This window comes from Xiphophorus couchianus, chromosome 2 (genome assembly GCF_001444195.1).
Source record: "Xiphophorus couchianus chromosome 2, X_couchianus-1.0, whole genome shotgun sequence".
NCBI classification, from domain to species: domain Eukaryota; kingdom Metazoa; phylum Chordata; class Actinopteri; order Cyprinodontiformes; family Poeciliidae; genus Xiphophorus; species Xiphophorus couchianus.
Genome location: NC_040229.1, coordinates 25,743,874 through 25,751,183, shown reverse-complemented (window position 1 = coordinate 25,751,183; position 7,310 = coordinate 25,743,874). Strand labels below are relative to the sequence as shown.

Genomic DNA, 7,310 nt, shown 5'->3' with positions numbered 1-7,310 from the left:
ATATTTAGAATTCATTATAGCACTTCCTGAACTATTTGAAAGATGGTTTGTTGCAGTTTATCTTTTACATAGGCAACCTATTGTTTTTTTTTTTATCAGTTTCAGTGCTGTTAGACTCTTAATTGACTGAACAAATTAAACCGGTGTCACAAATGGGAAATAAGTGATGAACCGATGCCCTGTATGATGCAGAACCAGCAATATTGACTAAGAAGTTATTAGAGTCTTACAAACTCCCACTCCCCCCCCCCCCTGCAGCAGCAGCAGCATCAAGAGTTAAAACTCTCGGGAGTGTTTGTCCACTGTGCTGCTGAGACTGGTGCGTCTCTCCATGAGCGGTGGGGGCTTCTAGTTTAAGCCAATAGGCAGGGAGGAACACTAATGTCATTCCACTGTGACCGTGGAGGAGCGGCGCAGATTCCACCGTGACCCGCTGAAGCGACTGCGATGCGGTGACGGTGCGTAAAGTCACATTGTCCCTTTCCAGAGCAGCCAGTTCCTGGGTTTTAAGCGTATCGCTTTGCACAGGCTCTTTGTTCGATCCCAGCGGAGCTGTGGTTCCTTCCCCACCACCCCCTTAAATTTTCTTTCTGGACTTTGCATCTAATCCAGATGACACCCTCTGCAATCTTCTTTCGCTTCACCAGGAGTATTGGTTCCGGATACTCGGTTTGCTGCGACTGAACTCTTTTCTTGGTGAGTGGACCAGTTTGATCAAATATTTGCTGTCTGCGTAAATAAACGGTCATATTTAAATGGCAAACAGATGAAAGCGTTTAGTACTCTTTATTGACATGGTAAAATAAACACTTTACATCATCATATCATTCTATGCAAACCATACTCTCTCTTCTTTTTTTTTTTTTTTTGCATATGCTAAAAAACGCCGCATACTGGTTTCTCAGTCCCTCTCCGTGCGCTTTTACGCAGCACGTTTCCAAAGAGACACGTATCACTTTTCCGTACGCGTGCCGTGAGAGTAACTTCATACCCTGACGGTGAAAAAACTAAACTCTGAGCAGTCGGGCTTGCGGGAGTGTGGACTCTGCCCCCTCTCCAGATGCATGCACTCAGTTGTCGCCTGTCACTTCGGTGACAACTGGTCTGCGCTCCTTGACCGCTGCCCGTCCGCCACGGGTCCATAGCTGTCAGGAGAGCTGTTGAGTGGGAAGAAATGTGGTGCCACAACATCACCACGGCCTGCGTGTAGTACAGCATGAGAAGTTTCTTTTACGTTCTACAAACTCTAAACATGATAGATGGGGTGAGAATGACATGGGAAGTAGAGGGGGAATGTCAAACGAGACATTTTATAAGACCTGCAATCTAAAACGCTGGCTTTTTTTTTTTTTTTTACTGCTCTATGATCTCTGAAATAACATCTCATAAGCAAATGCATCACTCTTTTCTACACTTTTAATATTTGTTTTCATATCCTCCGTGCTGTTCCTGAAACTGGGTCAACACTAATGAAGAAACGTATACACACAGATTTGGTTTCTTGAAATAAAAAGAAAACCGAAACCAGCTGCTTCAGCGGATTTATGGCTCCTTATAGACCTCTTTATGAACAGAGGTGAAAATATCATAAAATGTTTCCTCTGTAGGGCTCTGACACACCCTCTAGAAGACATTTACATCCCAAGCTGTCAGGGAACCTGCGAGACACAGAAGAGTTTTGCTGTTTTGTGTAGCCAAAGATGTCCAAAAATAATGTTTTGTTATTGTCGAGCCACAGCAAATATCACTACAAGAAATGTGAACATTTTGCAAAGCGGCGTGGACAGCACAGCAGGCTGGGATTTCAGAAGTTGTTGTTGTTGTTGTTGTTGTTTTTAACCAGTCACGTTTAAGAGATTTTCAGAACATCTACATTTGTGACGGACATAAACATGGGCTTGTTTTGCAGCAAAACGAACCATCTTAATAGTGCTGCCTCAAGATGTTTATCCAAAAGTTAGAATGAAGCTATGACTGAACCAGAAGTTGTTTCAATACTTCTCCGTTCTTATGTGGCACTTTAAAGGTTTGTCTCCTTTTTTTAGGCCACAGAAAGACTGCTAGTACAGGAACACTTCATGTAAAGAGAGAGCTTTAGCGAAACAGGGTGAAACACGACGAAGGCAAAGAACAGGAACAAGGTGGTGGTGTCACCTAGTGGTCGGACTACAGGTTGACAGCTTCACAGTCTTTGAGCCCCAGCGTTCATATCAAAGTGTGGAGTAAGTTCAAAGCTCTTGTTAAAAAAGTTCACATAGACCAGGGGTGTCCAAAGTGTGGCTCGGGGGCCAATTGTGGCCCTTGAATTGATTTTGTGCGACCCACCAGCATGGGGACTGGATGACTTGACGTTTTATTTGTGATAAAAGTAAAATAATAACCGACATAATTTCCTTACAACAATCCAAAGTTTTTCTTTTTGTAACCAAGCTTTTATAATAAATAGAACCATGTCTGCTACTAAAAATGCGACTTTTCTGCATCCAAATCAACTTTAATCTAATTTATTAAACCTGAGTAAATACAGCAAGTATTTTGACAGAAAGTGACGCAACTTGATGCATTTCTTTACATACAGCAAACGTCCAAAATCCTGTGTAAAGTTTTGGATCTACGATGAATAACATCGAATCACTGCTTCATTTGCTTAATTTTTAATTCTTTTTCTTTTTCTTGGCCCACAAGTACTTTTGACTTGACAATTTTGGCCCATGTGACAAAAAGTTTGGACATCCCTGACATAGACCAAAGTGAGTGAATCAATGTATGACTTTACAAGTTCAGCCTGTGGTTGAATAAATGTTACGTGTTTCTACATCCGTGATCTCACGGCTTAATGCGAGCTCCATGCAGTCCCATGATGTCAAATCCAGGGTTTTGTTCAAAATGCACAGCGCAGCATTTGGTCCACACTCCCCAGCTGCCGGCTGCACTGCTGCGATGATGTAGCAGAAAAGGCATGCGCTGGGGGAGATGTGAGCTGAGCTAAGTTCCTCTGTGATCTGCTGCAGGTGAGAATTTCGTCAGAATGTTAATAATAGATCTGCAAGTGATGGTTTTTGCAGCGGCCTGCTGATTCCTTGTGAATGTTTCCTCTCCGGTTTCCTTAGACAAATCAAAAGATGCCAGTAATAGAATTGAAAGGCTTTAAAACAGAGTTGTTTAGTTTTGCAGGGAGACAAAAGAGGGAACTAAGAATAGGTGACCTTCTCGTTGTTTTGTTTCTGGAGACAGAAATGGAAACGGCTCTGTGGCTGCTCAGTCATTTTGATGTTAAGAAGTATTTGCTTATTATATCGGGACTATATATAGATGTATAGTCGAAGTAATTTATAGTACCTTGCTAAAGTATTCATACCCCTTGAACTTGAAGATTTCTCAACTTTGAGTTTATACTTTGCTGCAATAGTTGCTATTATTTGGAATTATGTCTGTATCAGTTTTGCACAACTAAAAATTAGCATTTTTGTCAATTCCTTTTACAATAACTCACGTTCAGTCAGATTGGATTTTAGTGATTTTTGGAGTCTCACATAGGTTTTCTCCCAGGTTAACCCTTGCGTTTAGCCCCATCCATCTTCTTCTTCTTTTTCATCTTCTTCTCCTACTTCAGCTAAAACCAAGCAACCCACAGTACTACGCTGCCATTATGGTGTGTTTTACACCACAACACAGAGTCTCATCTCACCAGAGCACCTTCTTGTCATATGAGGTAGACAACCATGTGTTGGTAGCTCTGCAACTGCGATATGCTGTTTGCGTTTTCAGATGATAGATAAAAAAATGTTTATAATCCAATCATTCCTTATACTTTTGCTACAACTTTATCCCTGACCTTTCTCATGTTGATTTCTTTGAATTTGGTTCAAGGGGATAACAATAAAGAAGGCTCAACGCAAAATGAAAGCCGGGCTTTTCAGATTAATGTTTGTGGAAAAAATATTGATGTATTTGTTGATTTCTCATAAAACCTCAATAAAAACACATAAAAATGTGTAATTGTGTTGTAGCTAAATGTAACAAGACAACACGGCATGGTCTGTAGTGCTGTATGTGTTAGTATCTTAAAATGTTCTGTAACAACTGTACACTTTAGTGGAAAGAGAAAACAAATAATGAGAATGAAAAGAGTTTTAAGCATCAACAATGAGGCTTGTCTGAGTGTGTGCGTGTTTCTCTCCTGACATGGACAGGGACAAACTTGTCCAGATGTATGTGAGTGCAAGCACTTAAGGCACGACACCAAGCCGAGTTTGAATGGTCAGAGTGTAAGTCCTGGTACCAGTGTATATGTTCGCCACTGTTGATTTAAATGGTCAGCGTAGAAGAAACGTTCACAGAGGCCTGTTTGTGCAGGGACAGAATGAATCACCTTGCTCCTCGTGTAAATCGCCTGCAGGCCAAACACTTTGGCAACCTTTCATCCCTCCAGACGTGCTCCGGTTTACCGCAGCGAGGCTAAAAGCAGACCAGGACAGGGCCGGGTGTTGTGAGGAGCTGTCAGAGGAGGCCTAGTCCCTCCGCAGTTCTGGCCGATGAGATGTGGCGCGGAGTCGAGTTGCCACAGACGAACTCCAGAGGGCCGGGCCCACTGACTGTAAACTGTTTGGGGTAGGCTGGCAGAAGGCTGGATGAAATATGGCTTGTTTAAACGCCGGTGGTCCCTGAATGTGTAGTCACTGTTGCCTTGCGGGACGGATGGTGGCTGGGATGGTAAAAATTTAGGACACCGTTACAGTGTGGTCGTTTAGAGGGGAGGAGGTGTGGTCGTTTATAAGGGGGCGAGGGGTGGAGAGCTGGGGGGGATGACTGTTGTGAACCGATTCTAACTTTGTACATTCATTGTGTGTGAGACTGAGCGGGGATTTGCCTAGAGCAGCGGCACACACTGGATCCACATGCTAAGCATTATTCTGAAGTGATTAAAAGTAGCTATGGTTACTTAGCGCTTCCAGGCACAACTGTGTTTATGAGGAGCTACAGGATGGAGCGAGAGGAAAATGGGTTTGGCTCAGCAGAATCCTTGTAACCGCACAGCATAATTGCGGGACCAACCGTCAGACCACCGCGATGATGAAAGTCATGCTCGACGCACATGTTTCATTATCACCACCATGTATAGGCATGATGCTCGGCTCTGGATGTGTACTACTTAATAAGCATTGGTGGAGTTTCACAAAAGCTGCTTATTATCACTGTGCCTGTCTTTGATAAAGGGGAATAACAGACATAAGGATGTGTCAGCGACTTTAGTGATACGGATTTGGGAAAGTTTATCTGAACAATGCTGACACTGAGAATGAGACTAAGATAATCCGATCAAACAAAAATGCAGTTTATAAATAATGTGGAAGGAGGAATTCTGATTCCTTGTTAAATCATAATAGATTAATCACATTGTTATAATGCCGCTTTGTCATGAAGTGGTGTGGATGAGTGGTGAGGCAAAACGCTAGGAGACCCAGGTAAGAGAGATATGGTAGATTTAATGAAGAAATGATGCACACAAACAGTCCAAATCCCTGGCAGCACTGCTGAGCAGAAGCAGAGGCTCAACACAGGTAGCAACAGAGAGCACGAATGGACTAACCCGACAAACGGCAGAACAGATGTCAAATGAGACGAGGACCCGACAAAGACACAGACACACAGGTGACACTAAATACACAAGAGGTAATCAGGGAACGAGACACACCTGGGGACTAATCAAGGGGAGACAGGACAACACGGAGACACAGATACACAGGAAACTCAAAATAAACACACAGAAAAACACAGATCCTGACACGCTTTACATTTTACCAGACACATCCAGGTGAGTTTAAAGTCGGACCTGTGGAATCAAGGATTAACTTAAATAGAATCTGTCAGACAATATAAAGTATGATAAAAGATCTCATGTCCTGATCTACAGAAACTCGAGAACATTATTATTTTTAAGTGACAAAAGAACCCATAGCAATATCATAAGCTTTGCCGATGATTTAACAATAAGAGAGAAACTGGTGAGAAATGGCATCATGGAAGGTTTTTCTAACAGAAAACCACTGCCAACCAAAACGAACACAAAAGCGCTTCACAGATGTGCCAATAAACATCTTAGTGATTAAAAAAATGTAAATAAAACCGGTATACTAACAAGGCAAAAGTGGAGCTTCTTCAAAGGTGTGCATCCTGTTACATGTGATCAAATCAAAAACACAGCATTTCTGGAAAATAACTTATCTGCCCTAAGACATGGTAGTGTGACTCTTCTGTGGAGTACTTGCTGTAATTGATGGAACCATGATATCTGCTCTCTTGTAGTAAATCCTGTCATTTTCTGACCTTCAGGTCAAGTGCACTTGGCTTCTGCAGCAGAACAATGAACCAAAGCACATCAGCAAGTCCACACCTAAAGAGGAAAAAAAGAAAATATATAAAAGTTTTGGAATGGCACCATTAGAGTCTGGACCTAAATCTGATTTAGATGCTCTGGCAGGACATTAACGAGACTACAGTATGTCTTATTGGTTAGTGCTTAAAACCCCCCCAGAGGGGCTAAATTAAACAATTGTGCGAAGAGGAACGCGCCAAAATTCCTCCACTATGATGTGAGACACTTGCTTGCTTTATTTCCTCTCAATAAATGACATCATCCTCTTAAAATCGCTCTTTGTGAGTCCTCCAGTTATCTCGGTTTGACAGCAGAATGTATTCATTCAACCAAAATGTTTGAGTGTGACAAATAAGCAAAAACAGTCAGAAACTAAGGGGTGGGCGGCTAAATAAGCAAATAAGCACATATTTACATCAATATAACCATTAAAAAGCAATTCTCATTTCCTTCATCGCACAACAACAGTGGATCCAGTTGAATGTTTGAGGACCTTTAGTGAAATATGCTAAACAAACACTCCTCCCACTCCTTCCTCCTGTGACTCAGGGCTCTCCTGTGTTTGCATTATTACAGGGATGGAGCTAGGGAGCACAAATGATGTATAAAAAGGTCAACAGTGTTTGGAAATAAGTCATGTGGGGACTTTTGAACTGACAACAAAAATGTTTCCTGAGATTTTAAAGATGGGTTGCAAACGCGGAGTTGAGTGAGAGCGGCTTAATGTCAGCCAGTATATTCCCTTTCTTCTTTCATTTTTTCACAATGTCCTTGATTAGGCTTCATAAATACGAATAAGAGTACTTGGTTTCACACCAATCTATGTAGAGATAGAGAAGCCAAATGGCAAAAGATTGCCAGTGATGTCTTATTGGTCAAGTATTGAAAAATCCGAATATGTTCCCTGTTCATTACATTTATGAAAACAAAAAAC

At 41.9% G+C, this 7,310-nt stretch overlaps 1 protein-coding gene across 2 annotated transcripts in view; it reads left to right on the top strand.

Moving 5' to 3' along the window:
- The first annotated feature begins 316 nt into the window (after nucleotides 1-316).
- Nucleotides 317-7,310, top strand: part of prickle1a (prickle homolog 1a) — a 30,897-nt gene continuing 23,903 nt past the window's right edge. Inside the window, exons 1-2 of one of the 2 annotated variants that reach the window (XM_028035775.1) lie at nucleotides 317-458; nucleotides 529-696. The gene's annotated coding sequence lies outside the window, so the exon portion shown is untranslated. Of the gene's footprint in view, nucleotides 697-7,310 lie in introns of both variants that reach the window. The other variant, XM_028035768.1, reaches the window with a different exon arrangement.